At 44.3% G+C, this 21871-nt stretch overlaps 1 long non-coding RNA gene across 1 annotated transcript; it reads right to left on the bottom strand.

Annotated features, from left to right (window-relative positions):
* Positions 1–996: 996 nt before the first annotated feature.
* LOC115295541 lies at positions 997–7658 on the bottom strand. The gene is made up of 3 exons (XR_003910462.1): positions 7540–7658; positions 4974–5119; positions 997–1187 (listed from the first exon to the last, which is right to left on the bottom strand). It is a non-coding gene; the product is annotated as an uncharacterized LOC115295541 (long non-coding RNA).
* Positions 7659–21871: the final 14213 nt, after the last annotated feature.

Raw genomic sequence — 21871 nt, forward strand, 5'->3', positions numbered from 1 at the left:
CACCCCCGACGACGACCGCGCCGCCATCTTGGGCGCGCTGCGTCAGCGGCGTAAAGCCGCGCCAGCCTGCGGGACGGCCGCGCGCTCGCAGCGCAGGCCGCGTCCGGGAATCGCACCCTCCCAGTCCGCGCGGCGTAAACGAGCGTCTGGAATGAAAGGGCCGTGTGAATGGAGGCGGCCGTAACGCCAGGAGCGCAGGGGTGGGGAAGGTGTGGCGTGCGCGGAGGAAGTCCGGGGAGAAAGGGGTGCGGACGCACGGTCGCCCCGCTCGACTGAGCAGCGGCCGGAACGGAGATCCGGCTGTCCAGCTACGCGGCTTGGCGGTGGGAGAGCGGGGACTTGCCCAAGGTCACACGGCAGTTCCACGGGCGAAGATGACCCAAGGTCAGGCCGCCCGGTCTTGGCCTTGCCCGTTCATCTGGGAGGGGGTGAAGGGGAAGGTCTGAAGGAAAAAGTGGGATGCAATTAAACGCACTGAAGTGTACAACCTAAGATACCTGGCATTAGGCACTGTACTGCAACGCGGTGGGAAGGTGGGGGTTACACATTCAATTGACATCCAGAAGCCATGGAAGCCTTAGGGGGCTGGGACATTAACAGATGTTTATCCTGCAGTCCTTGATTGGTGCAAAAACATATGGTTCCTCTTAAGGTAAACAGAAGGGCCAGAAAAGGAAGATAAGTGTGTGTGTACACACATAATGCAAATCATAAGGCATCATCGTTTCTGGCGATAAACGAGGACTATATTGTGTGGATATCCAACAGATTTTCCAGGGGAAGATATATAGCCACACGCCGTGGAGTAAGGAAAAATGTAATACAACCTGTGAATGTTCTCAGCGGCCCAGACCAAACATAATACCATGCCCATTCCCTGAATGTGCAGTGTTTGTGAATTGCTTCTTTTCCTTCTTTAACTTGCTTGTATTTGGCACAGTCAAAAAATCAGGTTCTGAAACCAAACCTGGGTTGGAATCTCAATTCTATCATTTATTTATGCCTCTGTTTGGCACCTGGCACATAGTAGTAACTTAATACATTGCAACTCATTACTGATATCTCACTCAAGCCTTGCCACATAAAATGTGGATTTTCAGTTAATTTGGGTCAATCCACATTCAATACAATTCCGAAAATCTTGGTCATTTTGGTTGTCTTTATAGCTTTCTCTTCTGCCATTACATCTGTAAAAGGAAGGGAGAAAGAAAACAGATTCTGACGGTAGAAATCCTCTAACGTGTCTGTCAAAAATTTGAAAAATACAGAGGGCATACAAAATTAAATCACGTATCTCTGAGCACATTCAGTAGAGATTTATAGCCCGCTTTTTTTTTTTCCTGGTCTTTTCCCTCATGTTATTACTTTTTTTAAAAAATAACATTTCTAGGGGCACCTGGGTGGTTCAATTGGTTGAGCATCTGACCTCAGCTCAGGTCATGATCTAGCAGTTCATGAGTTTGAGCCCCGCATCGGCCTCTGCTGACAGCTCAGAGGCTGGAGCCTTCTTTGGATTCTGTCTCCTTCTCTCTGCCCCTCCTCCACCCATGCTCTGTCTTTCTCTCTCTCAAAAATAAGCATTTTAAAAAAATAACATTTCTAATTACTACCTAATATTCCACCATAGGGATGCACCATCATTATTTTATCTTTTCCCCATTGTTAGAAGCATGGGTTGTGTCCTCTGTTTCATTAGAATAGCAATGAACGACCATATACATAAATCCTTAACCCTGTTTCAGACAAATTCCTAGAAAAACAATTTACCAAAAATAACTAGATAGAAAACTGTAACATCCTTATTTATGTAACAAACAACTTTAGTTAATAAAAATGTATTGACATTGGTTGTGACAAAGGTACCGTATTAATGTAAAATGTCAGCAATAAGAGAAACTGGGTGGAGTTATGTTGGAACTCAGTTACCTTCACAACTTTTCTGTAGATCTAAAACTATTCTAAAATAAAATGTCTATTTTTTAAAAAAGCCTCCCTACAAAGAAAACTCCAGTGTCAGGTGGTATTTTGGTGAAACCTATCAAATATCAAAGAAGTAATACCAATCCTACACAAACATTCCGAAAATTGAAGGGGTAAGAGTACTTCCCAACCTGTATTATCAGACAAAGATAACCCTGATTCTAAAATCTGATAAAGACATGACAAGAGTTACCTGTATTCCTATAGACTTATATTCCTTATGAATATGGATACATACCCAAAAAAATGCTGAACAAACTTATCAGTAAATAGAATCTACCCACTGGGCGCCCGGGTGGCTCAGTCATTTGAGCGTCCACCCTTGCCTCAGCTGATCCCTCACATTGTGTGAGTTAGAGCCCCACGTAGGGTTCTCTGCCGTCCTTGTGGAGCCCGCGTCAGATCTTCTGTCCCCCTCTCTCTCGGCCCCTCCTCCCACTCGTGCTTTTTCTCTCTCTCAAAAATAAACCTTAAAAAAATTTTAAGCTTACACAATTTAATTAGAAAACGGGCAAAAGACATGAACAGACATCTCACCAAAGAGGATATATAAATGGCAAATAAGTACATGACACTCAGCATCACTAGCCATTAGGGAAATGCATATTAAAACCACATGAAATCTCACTCCTCACCAAGAGAATGGCTAAAACTCAAAATAGGGATTAATAGTAAATGCTGGCAAAGATGCAGAGAAACTGATTCACTCATATGTTGCTGGCAGGGATGTAATTTGGTACATTTTACCGTATTCTCTGGAAAATAGCCTGACAGTTTCTTAAAAAACCTAAAGGCGCAACAACCATATACAACCCAGCAGTTGTACTCCTGGGCACTTACTCCAGAGAAACGAAGATTTCTGTTTACTCAAGAACCTGTACACAGGGCCTCCTGGGAGGCTAAGTCCATTAGGTCTGACTCTTGATTTTGGCTCAGGTCATGATCCCAGGGTCGTGGGATCCAACCCTGCGTTGGGCTCTGTGCTGATCAGCACATGCATATTCTCTCTCTCTCATTCTCTCAAAAAATGAACATTAAAAAAATTAATCTTTTAATTTTGAGATATTTATACATTTGTATGCAGTTGTAAAAAAATATATAGTACAGAGAGACTGTGTACCTTTTATCCAATTTCTCCTAATGGTCACATCAACATCTTGCAAAACTATATCTTTTTTTTTCTTGAGAGAGAGAGAGAGAGAGAGAGAGGGAGGATCCCAAGCAGGCTCTATGCTCAGCACAGAGCCTGACGTGGGGCTTGATCCCACCACCCTGGGATCATGACCTGATCCAAAATCGAGAATCAGTCACTTAACTAACTGAGACACACAGGCGCCCTGGAAGACTGTATCTTAAAAATAAAATATTGCAAAATACTACCACCACCAGGAAATTGATATTGATACAGTCAAGATATAGAGTATTTTTATCACCATTAAGGATCTCTCATCTTGCCCTTTTATAGTCACACCTACTTCCCTCCACCCCAATACCTTTCTTAACGCCTGAGGACCATTGGTTTGTACTCCAGTTTTACAACGTTATTTCATAAATGTTACATAAATGGAATCGTACAATATGTAACACTTTGGAATTGGCTTTTTACACTCAGCATAATTCTTTGGGGATCATCCAAATTGTTTTGTTTCAATAGTTTATTCCTCCTTATTGCTTAATAACATCCCCGGGCATGGATGCACCAGAATTTATTTAACCAGTCACTCATTGAAGAACATCTAGATTGTTGTCAATTTTGGGCTAATAGAAATGAACATTTCTAGTACGTCTCTATAAACATGAATGTACAGTCTTTTTTTAAAAAATGTTTAATTATTTATTTTTTAGACAGGGGAGGGGAGGGCAGAGAGAGAGAGGGAGAAAGAATCCAAAGTAGGCTCTACACTATCAGTGCAGAGCCCCATGCAGGACTGTGAGATCATGACCAGAGCCAAAATCAAAGTCAGATGCTCCACTGACAGAGCCGCCCAGGTGCCCCAAAATATTCACTTCTTGGGGCACCTGGGTGGCTCTGTTGGTGGAGTGTCCAACTTCGGCTCAGGTCATGATCTCATGGTTTATGAGTTTGATTCCCACATCAGGCTCAGTGATGACAGCTCAGTCTGGAGCCTGTTTCAGATTCTGTATCTCCCTCTCTTTCTCTCCCCCTCCCTCACTCATGCTCGCTCTTGCTCTCTCTCTCTCTCTCTCTCCTTCAAAAAGAAATAACCATCAAAAAATGTTTTTAATTTTTTTTTATTTTTTTTAATGTTTTATTTATTTTTGATACAGAGAGAGACAGAGCATGAGAGGGGGAGGGGCAGAGAGAGAAGGAGACACAGAACCGGAAGCAGGCTCCAGGCTCTGAGCTAGTGGTCAGCACAGAGCCCGACGCGGGGCTCGAACCCACGAACGTGAGATCTGACCTGAGCCGAAGTCAGAGGCTTAACCGACTGAGCCACCCAGGCACCCCAAAAAATGTTTTTAATTTTTAAAAAAAGATTAATTTCTTGAATGTTCAATTTTAGTTTTTTCCAGCTTTGTAGGAAGTAAAATTTAAAAAGCTTTTAAAGTTTAAGTTTTTTGAATTGGGCAAAAGATTTAACAGGTATTTTATTTTTTAAAAATGTAAGGAATGGCCAGTAAGCACCTTCAAAAGTATTCAGGGGCGCCTGGGGGGCTCAGTCGGGTAAGCATCCGACTTCGGCTCAGGTCATGATCTCACAGTCCATGGGTTCAAGCCCTGCGTCGGGCTCTGTGCTGATAGCTCAGAGCCTGGAGCCTGCTTTGGATTGTGTCTCCTTCTCTCTCTACCCCTCCCCAGCTCATGCGCTCGCTCTCTCTCTCTCTCTCTCTCTCTCTCAAAAATAAACATTAAAAAATTTTTTAAGTGTTCAACATCATTAGTTGTCAGGGAAATTCAAATGAAAACCACATGAAATACACTAGCATGGCTAAATTTTGAAACAGTTAAATGAAAGAGACTAACAACATACGTTGTTGGGAGAATGTGGAGCAACTGCAACTCTCATCCACGTTTGGTGGAAACGTAAAATGGGACAACCACTTCTGAAAACTGCTTGACGATTTCTCAGCAAGTTAGGAATCATATGACCCAATGATTCCACTTCTAGGTATTTACCTAAGAGAATTGAAAAATACATAATCACTGAAAATTTGTATTAGAATGTCCATAAACCCAAAAGTTGGTAACATCCCGGATGGATGTTGGCAACCATCAATAGAAGGGGAGGGTAAACCAATCAAGGTGTAGCTATATAATAGAATATTATTCTTCCACAAACAGGAATGCTCTATTGATAGACATTAATATGGATGAATCTCAGAAAATGCTGAGTAAAATAAGCCTTACACAAAAGAGTCATATTGTTTAATTCATTATAGGAAGTCCTAGAACAGGGAGAACTAATCTAAGGTGAGGGAAAAAAACAAAAGAGAACAACAGTTGCTTTGTGGGTGTGGATGATGGGGACTGACTGGGAAGAAGAATGGGGGAACTTGCTAGAATGATGGCAAAATTCTTTATCTTAGAGGTTTGGGTTACACAAGTCACGTTGTCATAGTCCAGTGAACATATTCTTAGGATTTGTGTTTTTTACCTGTGGAAATAATATTGAACGATAACTAATAATATCCATCCTGAAACACTCAGGAGATTAAGCACTTTTTTTTAAATGTTTATTTATTTAGTTTTAAGAGAGAAAGAGCCCAAGATGGGGGAGGACAGAGAGAGGGAGGGAGACACAGAATCTGAAGCAGGCTCCAGGCTCTAAGTTGTTAGCACAGAACCAGGTGCGGGGCTTGATCCCACAAACCGTGAGATTATGACTTAAGCTGAAGTCAGATGCTTAACTGACTGAGCCACCCAGGTGACGCAGGAACAAAGTACTACTGTCTGCAGTTTATTTGGAAATTAATTTTAAAAATAAGATATAAACAGCACGTCTGGGTGGCTCAGTTAGCTAAGTCGACTCTTAATGTGAGTTAAGTGACTCTTGATTGCAACTCGGGTCTTAATCTCAGGGTCATGAGTTCAGCCCCACACTGGGATCCATGCTGGGCATGGAGCCTACTTGAAAACAAAAAGAGAAAAGAAAAGAAAAGAAAAAGATGTATTAATGAATGGATATATGGATGAACAGATGGAAGGATAGGGAATAGATAAGTGAGAAAGTATAGTAAGATGTTCAAGGTAGAAAGTAGGTGGAGGGAATATAAATGTTCAGTAATGAATTTTACAGTATGTGGCTGGATTTTCATAAAGTGTTGGTTAAAAACAGACCTGACCTCTATGTCATTCCATACACAAAAATTTATTTGAGGGGATCATAGACTTAACCATAAAACCAAGACTCATAAAACTTCTAGAAGAAAGTATAGGAGAATATTTTCATGACCTCAAAGAAAGCAAAAATTTCACAGAGGCCACAAAAAGCACAAATCGTAAAAGGAAACACTTGATTAATTAGTTATAGCCTGCTCATCAAAAAACACCATTAAGAAAACAAATGGACAATCTGGAAAACACATTTGTAATACATATATGTGTGACAGATGTTGGTATCCAAAAATATATTTTTAAATTTATGCAAATTGGTGTCTCAGTTGGTTAAGCATCTGACTTTGGCTCAGGTCTTGATCTCATGGTTCGTGAGTTCAAGCCCTGAGTCAGGCTCTGCACTGACAGTGTGGAGCCTGCCTGGGATTCTCTCCCTTTCTCTCTGCCCTCCCTCAATCTCTCTCAAAATAAATAAATAAATTTTTAAAATACTGTAAAATTTACACAAATCAACAATAACAACAAACACCTCAATTTTTTAAAACAGAAAATACGATTAAACAGATGTGTTCCCAAATAAAACCTAAAAATGTCCAGCAAGCACATTAAAAAAGTGCTTAAGATCATTAGTTATCTGGTAACTATCAACAAAAGCTACAATGCGATTCGACTTCACACTAGAATGAGTAAATAAAAAAGACAACAGGAAATATCAGCTAGCTAGGAAACGGAGCGCCTGAGACTCTCAAACAATGTTGCATCATGGTCAGACAATGAAACTGAGGAAGTATTCAGAACATTCTTATTAAGTGAAAAACATGCCTAGTCCTCGGTATTTTATCCAACAGAAGTGAAGACGTATTTTCACACACACACAAAAATGTGTACAGGAATGTTTGTAGCAGCCCTTTCCTAATAGCCTCAGAATGGAAGTAGCCCAAACATACGTCAGTAGGAGAGTGGATAAATAGAAGGATATTCATTCGCTGGAACACCACTCGGTCATAAACTAAAATGAACTGGGAGGAGGATCAGGCCAGTGGAGCACTGAGCTCACCCCCTCCCACAGACGGCACAGAGCCCACAACTACTTGTAAGAGCAACTCTTTCTGAGAATGACCTGAAGACTAGCAGAACAGCCCTCCCACAGCTAAAGATGTAAAGAAAAAGCCACATCGAAAGGTAGGAGGGGCAGAGACGTGGTCTGGTCAGGACCCACAGCTTCAGCACAGGGATCCACAAACAGCAGGGGTATCACAAACCTGGTGGTCCTCCCTGAGGCGCCAGGAGTTCGAGCCCCACGGAGGCACCCCTGCCCTGGAGACCTGCCCCAGAAAGAGGAGCCCACATGGTATCTGGCTCAGGAAATCAGCAGGGCTTAGTTCTGGGGGAGCAGGCGGCCATAGGAAACCAAGACTCTGCTCTTAAAGGGCACTTGCACAAACTTAATCGCTGTGAACCCAGCAGTCTGAAACGTGCCTGGGCCATATGGGAAGGAACTTTCTTTTTTTTTTTAATGTTTTTTATTTGTTTTTGAGAGACAGAGGGAGACAGTGTGAGCAGGGGAGGGTCAGAGAGAGAGGGAGACATAGAATCGTAAGCAGGCTCCAGGCTCTGAGCTACCTGTCAGCACAGAGCCAGATGCAGGGCTCGAACCCACAATCGTGAGATCATGACCTGAGCTGAAGCCGGACACTTAACTGACTGAGCCACCCAGGTGCCCCGGGAAGGAACTTACTTGACTAATTTTAGGGCATGTGCCAGAGGGGCAAGGATCAGTAGCAACTCTCTCTAGGAATAGAAGCACTGGCAGGCACCACTTTTCTTTCTTCTTTGTTTTTTATTTTTTTTTTAATGTTTATTTACTTTTGAGAGTGAGCGAGCGAGAGAAAATGAGAGAGAGCATGAGTGGGGGAGGGGCAGGGAGAGAGGGAGACACAGAATCTGAAGCAGGCTCCAGGCTGTGAGCTGTCAGCCCAGAACCGGACGTGGGGCTCAAACCCATTAACCATGAGATCATGACCTGGGCTGAAGTCAACGCTCAACTGGCTGAGCCACTCAGACGCCTCCAGGCACCACTTTTCTTCCTGTCTTCCCACCTAGCTGGATTGGCACTGGTGGGCACGATTGCTGACACTATCTACCTTGCTAGCACTCTCACCCTGCCAGGTATTCCACTGCAGACCTTCCCTACCCAAGCCACCCACCCTTGCAGACGCCACTCCGAAGTGGCTCCATCCTGCGGCACCCAGTGGGCAGCCTCAGCTGGGACTGGCTTCCGCTGGGAGTGGGGTGCCAGCCCCGCCCACCAGCACACCCCAGCACCAGCATCCAGACTTCAGACCTTGCTGGGGGCCAGCCTCCCGAAACAGCAACCTGGTTCTGGTGACCAGGATGGACTGAACTTGAAGAGTCCCACGGGATACCTTCTACAAAAGGCCACTCCTTCAAGACCAAGAGACATAGCTGATTGACCATAGAGACAAACACAGAGAGTCATGCAAAATGGAGAGACAGAGGGATATGTTCCAATCAAAGGAACAAGACAAAACCTCAGAAAAAGAACTAAATGAAAAGGAGATAAACAACTACCTGATAGAGTTAAAACTAATGGCCATAAATGCTCGCCAAACTCAGGAGAGAAGTGGATGAACACAGTGAGAACTTCAACAAAGAGACAGAAAATATAAAAAAGCTAGTCAGCCAGAGAAACACAAATATCATATGACTTCACTCAAATGTGGAATTTAAGATACAAAACAGATGAACATAAGGGAAGGGAAGCAAAAATAAATTAAAAACAGGGAGGGGGACAAAACTTAAGAGACTCTTAAATACAGAGAACTAACTGAGGGTTGCTGGAGAAGCTGTGAGTGGGGGATGGGCTAAGTGGGCAAGGGGCACTGAGGAGGACACTTGTTGGGATGAGCCCTGGGTGATATACATCTGGGATGAATCACCGGAATCTGCTCCTGAAATCATTATTGCACTACATGCTAACTAACTTGGATATAAATTTAAAAAATAATAATAATGATAGGGGGCACCTGGGTGGCTCAGTCAGTTAAGTGTCAGACTTCAGCTCAGGTCATGATCTCACTGTTTGTGGGTTTGAGCCCCGCATCGGGCTCTGTGCTGGCAGCTCGGAGCCTGGAGCCTGCTTCGGATTCTGTGTCTCCTTCTCTCTCTGCCCCTCCCTCACTCATAGTCTGTCTCTCTCGCTCTCAAAAATAAATAAACATCTAAAAATTTTAAAAAAGATAGAATAAATAAATAAATAAACAAACAAGAAAAAATAAGTACAAAACAACCATTCAGAGCTGAAGTGGACAATAACTGTGTTGAAAAATACCCTGGGGCAGGGTGCCCAGGTGGACCAGTTGGTTGGGCATCCAACTCTTGATTTTGGTTTAGGTCATGGGCTCCCAGTTTGTGGGTTCATGCCCTGCGCTGAGCTCTGTGCTGATAGTGTGGAACCTGCTTGGGATTCTCTCTCTCCCTCTCTCTCTGTCCCACCCCCAAAATAAATAAACTTAAAAAAAAGTTGTAAAAAGAAAAATATACTGGTGAGAATCAACAGAATATTAGAAGGTGCAGAAGAATGGATCAAGGATCTGGAGATGAGGGCAGAAATCACCCAAGCCAAGAAGCAAAAAGAAAAAAGCATTTTACTTTATTGTTTTAAACATTTATTTCTTTTTGAGAGAGAGAGAATGCGAGCAGGGGAGGAGCAGAGACAGGGAGGGAGACAGAGGATCCAAAGCAGGCTCTGCACTGACAGCAGGGAGCCCAATGTGGGGCTTGAAGTCGTGAACTGTGAGATCATGGCCTGAGCCAAAGTTGGACACTTAATTGTCCAAGCCACCCAGGCGCCCCCAGAAAAATAATTTTAAAACATGAGGAGATTTATTGTAAGGGACCTCTGGGACAGCCAACAGGCAGTGTGCCAACATTTGCGTTATAGGGATCCAAGTGGAGAAGAGAGAGGGAAATGGGCAGACATAGGTGAACAAGATGAAGAGGTACAGACTTCCAATTTTATTTTACTATCATCATTTTTTTAGGATTTTATTTTTAAGCAATCTCTACATTCAACGTGGGGCTTGATATTACAACCCTGAGATCAAGAGTTGCATGCTTCTGGGGCGCCTGGGTGGCTCAGTCGGCTAAGCCTCTGACTTCGACTCAGGTCAGATCTCATGTTCGTGGGTTCGAGCCCCACGTCAGGCTCTGTGCTGACAGCTAGCTCAGAGCCTGGAGCCTGCTTCCGGTTCTGTGTCTCCTTCTCTCTCTGCCCCTCCCCTCTCATGCTCTGTCTCTCTCTGTATCAAAAATAAATAAAGACATTTAAAAAAAAAAAAAAAAGAGTTGTATGCTTCTGACTGAGCCAGCCAAGCACCCCCAGACTTTGAAATTAAAAATTAATCAGGGCAGGGGGGGCACCTGGGTGGCTCAGTTGGTTAAGTGTCTGACTCTTGATTTTGGCTCAGGTCATGATCTCACATTTTGTGGGTTCAAGCTTTGTGTTGGGCTCTGCTCTGGCAATGTGAAGCCTGTTTGGGATCCTTTCTCTCCCTCTCTCTCTCTCTGCCCCTCCCCTGCTCAGACTCTCTCTTTCTCTCTCAAAATAAATAAATAAACTTAAAAAAATAAAATATATATACTATGTAATTCCATTTATATAAACTCTATATACAGGAGTGCCTGGGTGGCTCAGTTGGTTGAGCATGTGACTCTTGATTATGGCTCAGGGTTATGATCCCAGGGTCATGGGATCAAGCCTCATGTCGAGTTCCATAATAAGCATGAAGCCTGCTTGATTCTCTCTCTCTTTCTCTCTCTCTCTCTCTGCCCCACTCCCCTGTCTCTCTCTCTCTCTCTAAAATAAAATTTAAAAAATATTAAAATATCACAAAAATACTCAGGAATAAATTTAACAAAGACCTTGCACTACAAATTAGAAAATTTTATTGAGAGCGATTGAAGATCTAAATAAATAAACTGAGAGAGGGGCGCCTGGGTGGCTCAGTTGGTTAAGCAACCAGCTTTGGCTCAGGTCATGATCTCATGGTTCGGTTCATGGGTTCGAGCCCTGCATCAGGCTCTGTGATGACAGCTAGCTCAGAGCCTGGAGGCTGCTTCAGATTCTGTATCTCCCTCTTTCTCTGACCCTCCCCTGCTCACGCTCTCTCTATCTCTGTCTCTCAAAAATAAATAAAAAACATTAAAAAAATAAAAATAAAAAATAAACAGAAAGAGATGCCAAGTGAGTGGTCTGAGAGACCTGACCCTGTTCCGGAGTCCCCTCTCTCTGATCCCAGTCAAAGTCAGGGAGCGCTAAATCTTTTTTTTTTTTTTTTTTTAGAAATTGACAAACTGATTCTAAAATTTACATATAAATGTAACACATCAGTAGCCAATAAATCTTGAAAAAGAAAAATGCTGGGAGACTTAATCTGACTAACAGTCTGAAGCCATAGTAGTCAAGACTGATTTTGGTCTTAGGAAAGACTTGAAATTATACAGAACAGAGTCCAGAAATCGATCCACACTTATACAATCAACTGCTTTCAACAAAAAGGAAAAGATTTTAACTAATAGTGTTGGAACAACTGTATATTTGCATAAACAAATAAAAAGCCTTGATTTTTTACCTGACACTATACACAGCAGTTAATTCAAGGTGGGGCATAAACCTAAATGTAAATTTTAAATCCATGAAACTTTTAGAAGAAATTATAGAGAATCTTTTCAAGACCCGAGGTTAAGCAAAGACTTCTGGGTAGGACCCAAAAAGCAATAGCAATAAAAGAAAAAAAATGATCAATTAGACTTCATCAAAATTTTAAAATTCTGCTCATCAGAAAATGGATAGCCATGGGGCGCCTGGCCAGCTCAGTCAGTAGAAGGTGCAACGCTTGATCTCAGGGTCATGGGTGTGAGCCCCATATTGGGGGTAGAGTTTACTTAAAAAAAAAAAAAAGAAAAAAAGTGGAGAGCCAAGCCACAGGCTGTGAGAAAATATTCACAACATTTTATTACCAATAATGATATCAATAAAAATATTACTGACAAGAGACTTGTATCCAGTATATGTGAGGAACTCCTGCCACTTAAAAAGAAAAAAGACATGGGGCGCCTGGATGGCTCTGTTGATTAAGGGTCCAACTTTGGCTCAGGTCATGATCTCACTGTTCCTGAGTTCAAGCCCTGTGTCAGGCTCTGTGCTGACAGCTCAGAGCCTGGAACCTGCCTCAGATTCTGTGTCTCCCTTTCTCTCTGCCTTTCTCTCTCTCTCTCTCTGTCTCAAAAATAAATAAAACATTTTTTTAAAAAAGGAAAAAAGACCAATTCAATTTAAAAATGGGCAAAGTAGTGGAATAGAGACAACAAAAAATACATAAATGGCCAATAAGCCCAAGAAAAAGTGGTCAACATTATTGGTCATCAGTGAAGTGCAAATTAAAACTGCCGTGAGATGCCAATACATCTATTTTGAATTTGCATAATCATGCTTTGGTTCTTCATAATTTCTCACTTTATACACCTCTATTAGAATGGCTAAAATTTAAAAAACTGGCAGAGTCAAATGGTGGTGAGGATGCTGAGTTAATGGGAACCTCAGACATTGCTGGTGAGACTACAAAATAGCACGAACATTTTGGAGGATGTTTGGCAGTGTCTTGTAAGGCTAAACATGTATCTACCACATAGCAAGGCAATTCCACTCGCAGGTGTTTTTACCCAGAGGCAGAATCATGGCCCCCTGAAGAGGTCCACATCCTAATCCCCAAACCCTGCAAATATGTTGCCTTACACAGGAATACAGATTTTGCAGAAGTTAAGGAAGTCAAGATGAGGATATTATCGTGTATGATCTGAGTGGGTCCAGTGCAGATCTTTGTAAGGGAAGGAGGGAGACAGGAGATTCGGAGACAGAGATGTGGTGTTGAAAGTAGAGAGCAGGGGCGCCTGGGTGGCTCAGTGGGTTAAGCGTCCAGCTTTCGGCTTCCGCTCAGGTCATGATCTCACAGTTTGTGGGTTCAAACCCTGCGTTGGTCTCTGTGCTGACAGCTAGCTCAGAGCCTGAAGCCTGCTTCCGATTCTGTGTCTCCCTCTCTCTCTGACCCACCCCTGCTCGTGCTGTTTCTCTTTGTCTCTCAAAAATAAATAAAAAACATTAAAAAATTTTAAAAAAGTGGAGAGCAGAGAGAGAGATTTAAAGATGCTACCCTGCTGGCTTCAAGATGGGGGAAGGGCCATGGTATGCAGGTGGCTTCTAGAAGCTGAAGGCAAGAGAACAGATTCTCCTTAAAACGGCCAGAGAAAACACAGTCCTGCTGACCCATTTTGGACTTCTGACTGCCAGAACTGCAAGATAATCTGATACTGATTGTGGCCACTAAGTTTGTGATCATTTGTTCAGCAGCAAATCAAGAAACTCAAACACGTAGCAAGAATGAAAAAAAGACTTTACAAAATGTCCACAGCAGCTTTATGCGTAATAACCAAACAGGGACATGTTCTGTATCTGACAGGGGTGTCAGTGCCTTCCAGCCAAAGACCAAGAACACACGTAGTTGAACACAGTTGGGTTTTCTGCTTGTTGCAATAGAGGGAAAATACATACCATCGAGGAGCACAGGGTGTCTCTGGAGGATGTTAAGAATGACTTATTACAGGGGTGCCTGGGTGGCTCAGTTAGTGAAGCAGCTGACTTTGGCTCAGGTCATGATCTCACGGTTCGTGAGTTTGAGCCCCATGTCGGGCTCTGTGCTGACATCTCGGAGCCTGGAGCCCACTTTGGATTCTGTGTCTCTCTCCCTCTCAAAAATAAATAATAAATAAATATTAAAAATAAAAGGATGACTTCTTATAGGATTTGAGTTTGTGCTGGGTGATCTGGGGGAGGGTTTAAGGAAGCTTACCTCAAAAAAAAAAAAGAAAGAAAAAAATCAAGATGACTACACAAATGGTAGAATGTCCATCCAATGGAATAGTCTCAACAATAAAAAGGAACAAACTATGGATACAGGCAACTTCATGGGTGAATCTCAAAACATTATGCTGAAAGAAGCCAGACAGAAGACATTAGATGAACGGCTGCATTTATGTAATATTCTGAAGAAGTCAAAACTAGAGACACCAAAACAGCGGTTGACAAAGTGTTGACCACAACAGGCCAGCATGGGGGACATTTTTAATACGATGGAAAGGTCCCTCTGCTTCACTGTGGCAGTGTGACCACTGTGCAGAGCTAAATTCAGTCTGCTACCTCCTGCAGGGCTTCGACTTCTTGCCACGTGGCCACCACTCATGGTCACTTCTCTCTCTCTGCCCTCGACATCTGTCATCACATCTGTCTCTGACTCTCCTGTTGCCCTCTTTCCTTATAAGGACCCTTGTGATTGTACCTTGGCCACTCAGATCACACAGGATACTGTGACTATATAAGATACACAACTAGGGCGCCTGGGTGGCTCAGTCAGTTAAGCATCCGGCTTCAGCTCAGGTCATGATCTCACAGTTCGTGGGTTCGAGCCCCACATCGGGCTCCATGCTGACAGCTCAGAGCCTGGAGCCTGCTTCGGACTCTGTGTGTCTCTCTCTCTCTGACCCTCCCCTGCTCACGCAGTCTCTCTCTGTCTCTCAAAAATAAATAAATAAATAAATAAATAAATAACATTTAAAAAAATAAAAGATATACAACTATATATGTTTAGCAAAACTCAGAACTGGGGCACCTGGGTGGCTCAGTTAGTGTCCAACTTCAGCTTAGTTCATGATCTCATGGTCTGAGAGTTCAAGGCCCACATCAGGCTTTGTGCTGACAGCTCAGAGCCTGGAGCCTGCTTTGGATTCTGTGTCTCCCTCTCTCTCTGACCCTCCCCTGCTCACGCGGTCTCTCTCTGTCTCTCAAAAATAAATAAAAAACATTAAAAAAAAAAATCCAAAGTAGTGGGTGGAGTCTGATAGGATCCCACCCACTGGTACCTAAAAAAATAAAAATAATAATAATTGAGTTACAGGTGAGAGGGAGTGGGTATAGGGATGGATATAACATGAGAGGCAGGATGTTGGAGTCAGTGGTTGGCATATGGTGGTTTATTAAATTCTTCTGTTTATTTTACATAGGAATGAAAAGTTGTTGTTGTTACTTGATGGAAGCGGAAATTGTGTGATGGAGATGTCATAGTCAGTTGACTGTTCATCCCCCCCCCAGGACACTTTCTGCACAAGAATGAACTGATGTCCCTCGATTCTCAAACTGACTTCCTGTTTTTCACGCACTTAAAAAAGCTAGAGCTTTTTTTTTTGCTAGAACTCCTCAAAAATGGTTAATGCCATTTGCTTCTGAGCGTTCACAATTTTTTGCTCTGTTTTAAGGTCCCCTTCTTCCCTCGGCTCGGGTATCCTCTGCCATTTAATATTTATTTATTTTTAAAGATGCCCTTTTCCTCACAATGGCCTCTTTGATATGTCAGTAAACCATGCAGGGCTTATTTTTCAAGTGGCTTTTCTTTTGGATTTGTGCCATGCATTTATCACAGGCTTCCAACAAAGCACTTTTAAAAAGAAATAGGCTCCAGGCTTTCTCTGAGCTGTAACTTTTTAAACAATTCCTTTCATTTCTCCCCCTTACTGCCCTCATTCTGTCCTAGTTTCCCTTTCTAAAACGGAGCAATCAAGTGATGGATTTCTCCCCGCCCTTTCCCGTGAGCAGGCTGAATGTGTACTGTGGTCACTGCTGACTGGGTGGCTTCCCCATGGCCACTCAGTGCCCCAGTGTGGCCACCGCAGACCCAGCTTCAGTCTATTTCCTGCAGCAGGTGGTTAAGCATTTGCCAAGCAGCCAGCACTCCTGGTAGCACCAATCCTCACCTTTATGTTGGTAATTGGCTCTCTATCATCTACAGGATGAAACCCAAACTCTTTATACCTATAAGAATGGCTACAATAAAAAGACTGAACACACCAAGTCCTGATGAAGATGAGAAAGAAGCAGTTGCAACTCATACACTGTTGATGGGAATTGTAAGATGGTGCAGTCACTTTGAAAAAGCTTGGCAGACCCTCAAAATGTGACCATAGAGTGACCGTATTCCCCAGCAACTCCGTTCCTTTTTTCTTTTTAAGGATATCATTTTTTTTACGTCTTTATTTTAAAATAAGACGTTTCTCAAAATGAGAAACAGAGACAGAGTGAGCAGGGGAGAGGCAGAGAGAGAGGGAGACACAGAATCTGAAGCAGGCTCCAGGCCCTGAGCTGTCAGCATAGAGCCCAACGCAGGGCTCAAACCCACATACTGTGAGATCATGACCTGAGCCAAAGTCAGACACTCAACTGACTGAGCCATCCAGGCGCCCCTCCATTCCTAAATAGATACCCAAGAGAACTGAAAATACATGCCCACACAAAAACCTGTACATGAATGTTCACAGCAGTGTTAGTCATAACAGCCCAAAACTGGAAACTGCTCAGAGGCCCACCAACAGGTGAATGGATTGAACATGTATGTGGAGCGCCTGGATGGCTTAGTTGGTTGAGAGTCTGACTTTGGCTCAGGTCATGATCTCATAGCTCGTGGGTTGGAGCCCCGTATAAGGCTTTGCACGGACAGTGCGGAGCCTGCTTTGGCTTTTTTGTCTCCCTTTCTCTCTGCCCCTTCCCTGCTCGCATGCACACTCTTTCTCAGAAATAAACGTTAAAAAGAATGTGTGGCATATCCACACGTATCCACTTACTGCACATGGCAGTAAGAACTACTGATGCAAGCAAGAACATTGATGAATCTCAAAACAATGGTGCTAAAGAACCCACACTATGAAAGAACACACACTGTATAATGCCATGTTTATAAAACTCTAGAAAACGCAAACTTACCTATACAACAAAATGCAGATCACCGTTTACCAGGAGATGAGGGTGGGGCAGGGCGAAGGACTATAAACTAACAGAAGGAAACTCACGGAGTGATGGGTAGGTTCCTCATCTTGATTTCATGGGCATATATGTACGTAAAAACTGATTGGATTATGTGTCAAAATATATGCCCTGTATCATTGGTCAATTATACCTCAATAGAGCTGAAAAAGAAAAGAATTGAAAATAAGACAAGTCCTAGACCTGGCCGAGGAAGGCCCGGGCTTCTCCACGCTCCAGGGGGCTCCACGTGGCTCAGCCACCATGACTGCCTCATGCTGTCTTATTCCAAAGTGTAGTATTCAGTTCAGATGGTCAGGGTGGTCCGCTGGTCAAGGACCCACTAGCCTTCCCCCGAATAGCGTTTGCCCCTCTCCTCCCTACAGGCTAGCAATAAAACTCTAGGCATTGCCACCAGGCTCTTCACTATTTGGTATATATTTCTTGGTCTGCCCTAATTCCAGCAGAACCTCTGTAGTAAGGATGTGTCTCAGTTACTTTTATATTCCTAATTCAGGGTTGCAGAGATTTTTAACTTTACAAGTGTTCTTTCCACACAAGGGGACAGCATCTGAGACAACTCTTTAGGGACATCGATCCCGCAGCTTACAACTACAAAGGTGCTACTGCCTGTGAGGCCCTGAGCTGGGCCCTGGAGTGAGGCTCAGGGTCAGAGAGGAAATGAACAAAATTTCGAGCAGTTCCAACACGCCTGCTCAGCTGAGATGCCGCGGGCACCAACCAGAAGACACGGAACTTGATGTTGAAGTAGGGGTGGGTTCTGTCAGGAAAGGCTTCTTGGAGGTGATATTTAATTTGATGAATGGAGCATAAGAACCCAGAGTGGGGTGGGGTGGAAGAACTTCCCTGTAAATGGACCACTGCATGCGAAGAGCCGAGAAAGAGAGGGAGCTAGTTTAGCTGGGTTCTGGAATTTGGAGCCTTGATTTGGTAGGCAGATGCGAAGTTGTGATGGACCCATCGGGCCATGCGAGGACTTCAGCATTTGTTTAAATTCTAGAAGACTCTGGAAGGCAACATAGAGCTTTTGAAAGATTTTAAGCTGGGGAATATCTTGTTCACATTTGTGTTTCCAAAAAATAATCTTGGCAGGGCAAAGCTAGGGGCAGGGGACCTCTTGGGAAGGGGAAGTTATTAGTGGCCTAAGGCATGGACAAGGAGGGAAGTTTGAAGCAGGACGATGTGTTACACTTTTGCTCCCATTCTAGGCCCAGTCACCTACTTGCCAGTAGACGACCAGCTTCTTCCCATAGCATCCTAAGACCAAGTCCTTGTCTGAAAACCTAACCAAAAAAGGCCATCTCTCACCAAAGTCACTGATACTTCCTCTGAAGGCCAAGAGTGCTTCACACTCCTTGGAAATAGGCAAACCGTGTCCCAAGATGGTGATCAAGCCACCAAGATCTCCCTCACCTGTGGGCCTTGAAACACCCTAATAAGTGCTCTCAGCAAGACTCCTTTTTCCCATCTTTCTCCAAGGTCTAAGTAAAAGGGCTGATGAATCCATTCTAAGAGTTCAATATAAAGCAGCAGTAGGAGCCCATGACCCCTTGTTACTGCTGCTACTGGCTGTATTCTCAAACCTTGGAGGACAGTCTGAGCAGTAAGTGGGCTGGCTTCTGGAGACAGGGGTTGGGATGGGGAACTCCTAGGCCATGACGGACCCACACTGCCCTGCTGGAGGCCCATCCAACCATTTAAGGAGTGTTCCAGTGGCTCCTTGTCTTCAGGGCTACAGCGGGCATCCTTCTCAACATCTTTGTCTCCCAGCACCTAACATAAGCACATGGTAGGTCTAGTTAGGACTTTAAAAGAATCAGACTTAAAGCTGCTCTTGGCACTACTATAGGGGGACTATGTTTCAGGGAGAGATAGTTTGTGTCTGTATCAGGAAGTTTGTGTTAAATTGGAAAATGTCTCTTCAGCTGCTGGCTTCCAAAATCCCTTACAGACCCTGTGAAACCTTTGTTCGTAGTAGTAGTGGTGGTAGGCCGGGTGAGGCCTCAGGGCTAGTGGGCAGATGTGGGGCCAGGATGGAAACTGACCCTGGAAGATGGGCCAAAACTATCCCAAAATTTTCACTCATTGATAGATGTGGCCATGGAGGCCTCTCCCTGCATGCCTCCCACCCTTTTAAAAATGTTATTTTTGAGAGAGAGAGAGAGAGAGAGAGAGAGAGGGAGAGAGAGGGAGGGAGAGAGAGGGAGGGAGGATGTGAGTTGGGTAGGGGCAGGGAGAGAGGAAGACAACAGAATCCAAAGCAGGCTCCAGGCTCTGAGCTGTCAGCAGAGCCTGATGTGGGCCTCAAACCTGCAAACCATGAGATCACGACCTGAGCTGGAATTGGACGTTTAAGTGACTGAGCCTCCCCGGCACCCTCCCCCTGCCCCTTGTAACCAGCCACCCCAGGTGACGTTCTTAGGCACCTGTAATAATCAACATCCATTTTTATCCCCAAACCCTTAGTTTTTTACATGAGTCTTATAACCTGACACCATCTGACATTTTTATTTTCCAGTAAATCCTCTCCAAGATGTCCTGACTGATCTGAACCTTCCCAAGCCACAAGTGCACCTGTGGGTCACATCAGCTGACATTCAACCATTCTAGCTCTGGACATAATCGTTTACCTCTTAGGTAGTATTTGACAAGCAACTTTTTTAAAAAGTAAGCTCAATACCAAACATGGGGCTTGAACTCACAACCCTGAGCTCAAGAGCCATATGCTCTACAGACAGAGCCAGTCGGTGCCCCGCGTATGGACTTTTAATGTTTGGCTTTGGTTTTGTTTTCTGCAGTAAGACTGTGAAGTCCTTGAAGGCAAATCTTGAGGCTTCTGTTTCCCAGAGCACTTAACACTGACCCCTGAACAGCTAGTCCATGGTTATTGGTCGGCAGCAGCCAATCTACCAAGGCAGGGGGAGGGGGCTGCCCAGCAGCAATAAACAGCTATTTTTTAATCCAGGGGCGAGGACTCTCCTTTGTAGATTCTTTGGGTTTTCCCAGAGTCCATGGGTGATCTTGGAGAACACATCCTAGGGCTAATTGAAATCATGAGCGAGAGGGTTGGCAAGGGGCCCGAGCTGAAAAAGTAACATTTTTAAGGGCCAGAAAAATCAAGGCTTTAGAGGAAGCCCATCTGCTCGCTCCCTGGCTTGGGTGGGAAGCAGGAAGGCCGGGAGCTACTAACATTTCACAGTGGAATCCAGGTTAAACAATCACAAGGCGTGTGAACACGGGCAAACCACTTGACATCACTTGAGCCAGCAGAAAAATTGGATAAAAAGCAATCTTTGACAAGGCAGCCAAGGCTGCACTGAAACAGCTTCCCCAAACACCACCTCTTCCGGCCAAAGCAAGCTTCTGCTTATTGGTGGTTCAGAATACAAAGCTCATCTCCCAAAACCAAGTATTAAGTGCACACTGGGAGTTGCTGTCGGCTGCCACCTTGTGGCCCAAATTGTAAGTGCCTATCAAGACTGAAACAGGTGGCTACCAGCACAAAACCACTCCAAGATTTAAAATTTTTGTCTTTTTAAAAGTTTAGAGAATCCGAACCAGGGTCCACACCACCAGCACGGAGCCTGACACAGGGCTCAAACCCAATTGTAGGATCATGACCTGAGTCTAAACCGAGTGGCTTAACTGATTGAGCGACCTAGGCACCCCACCCCACTTAAAGATCTTACTAGGCATCTCAATTATTGTCCAAATTCACACAATGCTTGGCCTGTAGCATCCCAAGTCCTCGCACCCCCTTATGGTCCACTATCAGTTACCAGTTTTGCCAACTGAAAAATCTTACTTTGGCAGCATGTCCAGAGTTGCGAGTTGGCCCAGAGCTGCTGCCTCAAAACCTTGGACTATTCCCTGCAACCGCAGTGAGTCGTGGTTCGATCTGCAAGCCCATGCCGATAGCTCACCCAGCATACCTGTTTGCAGGGTTGTGCCCTTGAACTCTCACCGGCTGTACCTTCATGGCCCCTTCCTAACACCGAGCCAGCCATGTTGCAGTGCAGGACCAGACATGGTCCCCCAAGCCCTCTGGTACCTTTACCAAGATGGTACTTGGCTGCACTGAGGAACAGGACTGCTCTTATCCATTTACTCATGTCATATGCAGGGTCACCACTTTCAGGGGCTCCAGGAAGACTGGGTGAGTGTCTCCTCGTTTTGAAGGAGCCCTGGGACAGCAAGCACTTCAGCCGGGCAGTTACTCGGATTACGTGTAGACAAAACCTCCCAGGGGTCTTCACATGGCTGGCAGTCTTTCAGAGGATTTTGTGCAATCTTGATTTAGTTGTCACCTGAATGTGTAAACCCTAAACCTCGAGAAGATTGAAATTCATTCATTCCCGGCCTAACAAAACAGCAACCTTCCTGCCACGCAGAGTGGCACCCGCATGGCCAGCCTGGCGAAGACGCCAACTTTGCAACTACCCGCCAGAATGGTCACCACGATGGATGGGACTCAATAGGGGAGCACGTGCTCAACAGAAGGCTCAGGTCTCAGCCAAGCACTGCAGCTCTAACAGCGACAGGTGATGCCACCCTGGAGGAAGACAACTCCTTAAACCAATCCAGTCTTGCCCCATTTACATTCTGATCCTTAGATCATTCCTGGTCAAGCCACATAATGCAAACCAAAT

Source organism: Suricata suricatta, chromosome 7, assembly GCF_006229205.1.
Source record: "Suricata suricatta isolate VVHF042 chromosome 7, meerkat_22Aug2017_6uvM2_HiC, whole genome shotgun sequence".
In the NCBI taxonomy this organism is placed as follows: Eukaryota; Metazoa; Chordata; class Mammalia; order Carnivora; family Herpestidae; genus Suricata; species Suricata suricatta.